Here is an 8,182-nt window from a genome sequence, read left to right as displayed (position 1 = left end):
CCACTAATACACACTGCCATATATCCAAATCACCTCTGAAATAAAATGAATTATATTTTCATTACTGCAACAAATCTTGATTCAGATCCAAATCACTAACAAAATACCTGGATCTTAATCCAGTTCATTTCAAAAGCAACCATTCTGGATCCAGACCAACGCAAAAATAATTTGAACTGGATCGACATCACAACAATATGCACTAATCAAAATACAAGTTACCAGGAAACTATCTGGACTATTTCATAACACACGCACAGATGGCTCACCAGCAATGCATGAAACCTCTCTACAGACACTGCGCCATTCAACTCTATCTTTCTCGTTACAAAAATCTGGATTTGGATCCGATAACCGAAATATAAGGACGTCAGGTCCCATGCTACAAAGAATATCTGAATCCTCGTCATAAATAAAGTCCAGCTGATGGCGGCTGACATCCCAAAAACTATTCATAAGAACTTCCTTGTCAATAGACAGTGTCAAACCGTAGAGAATGCCTAACTTCCGACGGGGAAAATGGCGGTGTCAACGTACAGTGCAGTCTTCTTGTTTGTTAATTTACAAACCGCACTGAAATAGTCACCATGACAGTGAAACCGTCATCTATGTTGTGGAGGAATACTGAATATCTAAAAAAAACTGACAAGACCACGTGAAAAAAAGAATACTGCTTATGAAAATAAAAATGACCAGACTACCTTTACAAAAAGAGGCGGTTCGATTATTATAACAATAAATGTCGGAAAAAAATGGGGGATATTGTGTAAAGAGTAAAGAAGGATTTTTTTTCTAAGATGAAGCCCCAGTAGATCATAACAATTTGACCCCTACGCCGAAAACGGGAAAATAAGGAAAGATGGTCTGATTTAAAGAGATGATTACATATTTTACTTTGGTGTTTGCTGGTCTCTCGAATATCATGACCTTTTTCTCAAAATAGAGACAAAAATAAGCGTAATTTTCTTAAACAATTCTGATTTCTTTCCTTATTCCGGTTCTAAGCCTTCTTTCAACATGTAACAAGGAAATACAGACACAAGAGTTTTCTTTTGATAATATAATAGATGACTAAGTTAATTAAAAAATATTAATTAAATTAAGGTATACCTTTCTTTCTGCATTTCTCTGTACTTCCTCTTATTTCTTCCTAATGAATGCCATATTCTTTGGAAGCTTGAATTTCAGGTCAATGGCCCGTGTGGGCTTGTTCCATATGAATAGGTTTCACCTACCGAATAATAATAATAATAATAATAATAATAATAATAATAATAATAATAATAATAATAATAATAATAATGGACGATCACACACAAACACACATTCACATACACACACAGAGATTCACTATCACTTGAAGTTCCTGATGGATTTATACATCCACTCTCCCCTACCCTTTTGTAAATCGCACACACGCACACACATACACCCGCAAACACACGCACCCCTCCCCCTCGTGATGACTTTGGCATCATGCATTTGCAATGGGAGTTCTGCGTAGAATTATGTAAGCAGTGTTTACGACAGAGGCTTGGATAATGCAGTCTTCGAAAGAATTGACGATCAGAGGTGAACAAAGACAAGTAAAAAGAAAAAAAATAATCTCGCCTCATTTTTAATCGAAGGAGCCATCGGTGGTTCTTTTCTCCTCCAAATCCTCCGAGTTTTGAGACAGAGAAAGAGAGAGAGAGAGAGATGTAGATAGATAGAGAGACTGAGAGAGAGAGAGAGAGAGAGCGAGAGAGAGAGAGAAAACGGAATGTATTTGGCGAATACATAGTTGATCGCGAAGGCTTCCTCCCCCTTTCCTCGGGTTCCAGATATATTGATGGTTTTCATAGCCTGGATCTGGTCCCCTAGGGATCTTTTCAACAATTCATACCCGACATCAACAGCCTCCGCCTGACACCAACAACGCCACCTGACATGCAACGCCTTCGACGGACATCGTTGTCGGGGAAAAAGAACATTTTTTCCCCTTCGCTATTCAAAAAAGGAGGAGAAAAATAATGTACGGGGGGATTCGGCGAGGGAATGATTTGCTCGTTAATGATGCATTTGGTTCTTGTATTCTTTCGGATGTCTTACGGTGTCTGTTTGTGTGTGAGGTGAAAGGCTGTGCGTTTGTGTCGTGTGTTTGTGTATGGGTGTAAATACGTTTTAGTAGAAATGCATAAACACGTACTGTACATAAGACATCTGCCTCTTTCTTAAGCAAAATTTTTTAACGACTGATCAAGAAACCAAGCGCTAATTACCAGCACACGACGAGTTCATCAAAAAACCCCCCAAAAAATGACTGCATCCACAACCTTGGCTCATCAGCGGTTCTCTGGTATCGGCGGCTATAAAAAGAAGCCTAATTTCACGAGTTCTAAAAAGAGAGCTCTAAAAGAGCGTTTCGAGAACCATGAGTTCTAGAAAGAGGTTCGCAAAATGTCCGCCCGTTTCTTGGTGCGTTTGGATAATTCAAAAAGTGCATAGTGAATGAACGGCCTTAATTAAAGCTCTGCATAACTTATCAAACAGGATGGGAGCCGACGATTTAAAGTCATGTTAAATCCGATGAAATACGCAGTCGATAAAAAAAAAGAAAAAGATACGAGCTATTCAAACATGGCTGAAAAGTCGGAAAAAATAAGATTACATCGGTCTTGGAAGTCTTCGGTAGCTCAGCTTGGTTTGTGTACGCTTTTGTAAATAATAATAATAATAATAATAATAATAATAATAATAATAATAATAATAATAATAATAATAATAATAATAATAATAATCTCACATTCGCATGAGATCGGAAATTCTTGGAGAGTAATTTCCAAAGTCGTGTCGATGAAGCAGTTTATATAAAAATTACCAAATGCAGAAAAATGGTATAATTTTAATTTTTTCCAAACTTCGATCAGGACCACTCAGCAAAAACACACGCACGTACACACACACAGACATATAAGTATATATATATATATATATATATATATATATATATATATATATATATATATATACATATACATACACACGTGTGTGTGTGTTCGTGTGTGTCCATATGTATTTGAAAGAGTGAGTTTATTGAACACTTATTGCATATCACAGGAAAGGTCAAATGTCCACGTTATTTCTGATCTGTATTGGGGTCCCTTTTGTAAGTCTCATTTTATGTATGATCCCAATAAAAACCTATGTCTGTGGAAACAATACTTGGAACTTAAAAGGATTAACCCTCAAGATCATTTTATTGTTCTATACATTGATGAATACGAACACGTCTAGCACACGTTAACATAAACACCAAGTAACACGAATAACATTCTAATGAGCGACTTTGAAAGAAAGCACGAGCGTGACCAAAAATCTTGGGAGTCAAGTTTTTCTTTATCTGATTATATCGCCTCTAGATTTAATGGATATGTTTCATGAGAGGTAAAGTTTATAAAGGATTAAAATAAGGAAAAACAACGTTAACCAAATCGTACATTAGCTTGCTAAAACTAAATTCTAAATGACTGTTTCGGCACTATGGATCACCAAATGTTTTAAGATTCTCGAATGAAGCTTTCTCTCCAATTTTTAAACGGCTTGTATGACGTCATTTTCATAGATGAAAATCTCACGCGAAGGTAATGATGTCAGATAAAAATTGTCACGCGAGGGTAATGATATCAGTTCCACAACCTCAAGTTAAGTCCCCGTAGGGGGCTAGCGCCGTCAGTGCACCTCATGTGGTGCACCGTAGGCATTACTTAAGGTTCTTTGCAGCTTGCCTTCGGCTCCTAACTGCAACCCCTTTCATTCCTTTTACTGTAACTCCTTTCATATTCTCTTTCTTCCAGCTTACTTTCCACCTTCTCCTAACAATTGATTCATAGTGCAACTGCGAGGTTTTCTTCCCTTTCACCTTTCGGACCTTTTTACTAACAATTTCCGTTTCAGCACTGAATGACCTCATAGGTCCCCGTGCTAGGCCTTTGGCCTAAATTCTATATTCAATTCAGTCTCAATTTAAGAGCCTTGTGAGGGAAATTCCGCATCGAGAAAATGATGAAGAAATAGTATTATACACTAGGAAATAATAATAATAATAATAATAATAATAATAATAATAATAATAATAATAATAATGTACGCTGGACTCCGTTGGTTGCCATTTTATTCCTGTGTGCTTTGTTACATGTTCCTGGCGGATACACAAACACATGTACAAGCCAAAAAGAGGAAGAAGAAGAGGAAAAAAGGGTATAGGGGAACTGAAAGTCGCAGTGTGGTTTCCATGTTTCCCTTCTACCGAGTCCTTCTTCCCCCCAGAGGCACCGACGAATGAATGAACAGATTTACGGACAGACAGTAGAATTACGTATCTGACTTTAGGATCCATTGGGAGATTTAATTTAACGAAAACGAAAACCGAGCCAGTTTTGGATATAACGACATGGATTAGAATGTCTTAGATTTATCAAAACTCAAATTTTGGATTTCGAAAATATTTAATTACGTTTAGCTTTGAAGACTAGGGATAACCAACATTTTTTTAAAGAAAACGGTTTTATGCCTATGCATCTAAAACTCAACATTGACGACACGGCAGGAAGCAAAAAAATAAATAATATTAAAAAAAAAACGAATAAATAAAAACAAATGGAATCTTTAGCAGAAACTGCAACACGTCCGCTCCATAGTGTGATGCCAACGCGCGTGCTAAAGTGATGTCATATATGAGTTAAAACATATTAATGTGATAGCCACAGTCCGAAGCTGGTAATCAAATCTTTCATGTGATATGGATTCCTGCGAGATTTAGAAGCCTATTTTTGACGACATTTCACGGGTAGAAAACTAAACAGGGCGAATTAAAAGTACGTAGAAGCGAATTTAGGTAACGCTAAAAAATCTCTCTCTCTCTCTCTCTCTCTCTCTCTCTCTCTCTCTCTCTCCACTGTAAGTACATTCCGCATGCCTTGGGCATGCGATTCTGACCTTTACGAATCCGGCATGTCCTTGAGGTTATGAAAAAGCCATAACGGAAAAACGAGAAATGATTGACGCAAAAGCAAGAATATTTACAACCATGAGAGCAGAATTTCTTCGATACAAATACACTAACAACAGTCAGTTTTAGTTCTCGGACATATTGTTGGAACAAGAGTAATGATAACTGTAAAATATTTAGAGACAAAAATTTGACATATTTACTTGTGTGCTTAGAGAGAGAGAGAGAGAGAGAGAGAGAGAGAGAGAGAGAGAGAGAGAGAGAGGGAATATTTAAGTAATTAGGTCTAGGGCTTCCATAATTTTAGGTGTCATAGAGTTTGAATTTTGGCCCAGGTTTTTTTTTTTCTTTCTTTACAACGAGTTCCCCTTTTTTTTCTCCAGAAAGCGTTCAGCTTGCGGAATTCGAGATAAAACAGGTTTTAAAATGATAGAGATTTCACTCCAGACACCAATTGAAACGAGAAATTCCTTTGTGAAAATCTTGCAGAGATACAGATGCATCCAGCATCCTAAAATCACGCGCATAAAAAGGAAGACAAAGAGTGCCACGAGAAAAGAAAGAAAGAATAAGAGAAAGAAAAAAAAAAAACGGTGCCTTATCTGTAATTCTGCGAATTGAATTTAGAATTACGTCCAATCAATAAACATCGACATTCTGCTTCCTAGGATTTTAAAATTTTTCTGTGATCCAGTAGAGCGACCTTTCATTTGATTTCAAGAAGCATCAAGTTGGAAAGGGCCCGCGGAATCCAGAAAACGAGGTCAGAAAATGGCGCTGGCCGTGACCTTGTTTGTCGTTGTATTATATAGCCACAGGAAATCTTCTTGAGCTATGAAAGAGCCACCACAGCATTAGAATAATTACCACTTATGCCCGACCAAAAAAAAAAAAAAAAAAATCTTCCTTGGCATGTGAGTAAAGAGAATTCTAACTTAATGTCGGGGTATAGAACTGGTAGAGAAACAAGATGACTCCGTTGGAATGTAATTGAAAAGGAATTTCCGGAAGGTATGGCGCGAATGCAAAAAAAAAAAAAAAAAAAATTAAAGCGGAACCCACCACTTATTTTCCAACATTTACAATGCAACGCGTTCCCTACGATTCTCGGCTGATTGGACTCTTAATCGATTCAAGCAACGGTTTCCGAAACAGACGTTTTTTCTTATAATTTAGCGCAAGAGAGAGAGAGAGAGAGAGAGAGAGAGAGAGAGAGAGAGAGAGAGAGAGAGAGAGAGAGAGAGAGAGAGCTCAATTTTGGAAAAGTTCAAGTGGAATAAATAACATTTACTTACCCCGCAACATTTTAATCTAAAATTCTTGAGTACTGCTACCAAGACGTAAGGTACGATTCGTAAGAAAAGACAAGATAAAGCTGACTAAATTGGGAAAAAAAAAAATGTAACTTGATTTTATTAAGATCGCTTACTAAAACCTTTTGACTCCGTAGGGGGTTAGTGTGCCGTCAGGGCACGTCATGTGGTGCACTGTAGGCATTACTTACGGGTCCCTGCAGCGTCCCTTCGGCCCCTAACTGCAGCCTCTTTCATTCCTTTTACTGTACCTCCGTTCGTAATCTTTCTTCCATCTGACTTCCCCACCCTTTCCTAACAATTGTTTCATAGTGCAACTGCGAGATTTCCCTTCTGTTACACCTTCCAACCTTAATTTTCAGCGCTGAATGACCTCACAGGTCCCAGCGCTTGGCCTTTGGCCTAAATTCGATTCTTCTAAAACTTTTTGAACAATCTGCAACTTAACAATTTGATCACGGGGTTACACATCACATTCTTTACTTCTGCAAACCCCAACACACCTTTGCCTAGTTTTTCTTTTTTAATTCTCGTCTGTTTGCTTGCTTCCCTGTCTATGTCTGTTTCTTAGAATGAATGAGGTGGCTGACTGAAATGACGTCACGGGTCTACCATTGCCTAAAAAGCCAATTTCTGTCAGTAGACTGTCTACTAGCAGTACGATCGAAGGCAGATGTTTTTCATCAACTATCATTAAATTATATATTTCTATTCGTTACTTTAAGTGTGATTATTATATGCGGAATTCTTTACGTTAGTAGGACATTCAGTAACTCACACGGTGTATTTGCTATGTCATGCTTGAAAAATTGTTCTACGAATCATTCTGTTTGATTTTTAAAAATATCATACATTAGGTTTTCGTTCTCTGAATATATTTCCATCAAGTAAAAAATTTGGAAACGCCCATTATATATAATCTGTAGTTACCCGTTAAATTCTATCTATGTCTTCAATTTCAAGTACAAATATAAAAAATGTCTAGTAAAAATTAGCCTAAGGGTTAGTTAACTGGTGAAATAAGACCAATGTTCTTTGTTTAGTTCATTATATAACAGCTGGCTTTATGATATTTGATTACTGCCGTCGTCACAGATAAGAATGCTAAAAAAGAAGAAAAAATATCGAGTTGAAAACATTAACTGAAACGAATTTACCTTCTTGTAACATTCTGATCGATGAGAGAAAGCAATATAAATTAGATTTTCAGCTAGCGTAAACCAGACATTAAGTATATTGTTGTTTTATCTTTTCAACGTTTACATTACAATAATAATATTTGATCATATCAGTTACACAATAAACGAACGTAAATTCTTCTTCGTTCGATGTTTCTTGCAGACGTGTATGAATCACAATTTTTAAAATATGAGTAAAAAACGAGGAAACTGTTCGGTGAAATTAAAACTGGGAGAGACACAGACACGGGGGGATAATACTTTAGAACAATAACCGTGCATATTTCTGTACTGTACTATGATGATGATTACGATAGAAATACGAAAAAAATAAATGTTAACTGTTTTACTGGGGCAGTGGTTATGAGGTGTTAAAGAGGAGGTATTATGATAGAATAAGGACCGTCACGGGAGTTAGTATTAATAAGGACGAATGGCAGTTTTTACTTTACAGCCTAAACAGTGAGCTTCAGCAGCATTCGCAATACTCTTGGAGGGGTAACATGGCTTCCATGTTTCGCCAAGAGGCTTCATGACTCATGTACAGCATAGGGATCAGTGGTCTGTTTGCAAGTTACTCCAAAAAGTAAGCGATGGATTTCGACGACAGGTTTTACCCTTAGTGCGGTAATGCCGTCAGTGTACGTCACGCAGTGCATCGCAGGCACTATGTAAGGTTCTTTGCAGCGTCCCTTCGGCCC

General features: G+C 37.2%; 1 protein-coding gene across 2 annotated transcripts in view; it reads left to right on the top strand.

The window, feature by feature from the left end:
- LOC136846875 (uncharacterized) overlaps window positions 1–8,182 on the top strand; it is a 122,275-nt gene that overhangs the window by 8,653 nt on the left and 105,440 nt on the right. The gene's annotated exons all lie outside the window — the stretch shown is intronic.

The sequence above is a fragment of the Macrobrachium rosenbergii genome, chromosome 2 (genome assembly GCF_040412425.1).
Source record: "Macrobrachium rosenbergii isolate ZJJX-2024 chromosome 2, ASM4041242v1, whole genome shotgun sequence".
NCBI classification, from domain to species: Eukaryota; Metazoa; Arthropoda; class Malacostraca; order Decapoda; family Palaemonidae; genus Macrobrachium; species Macrobrachium rosenbergii.
Note: the sequence above shows the minus strand (reverse complement) of the source record. Positions and strands in the feature narration are given on the sequence as shown.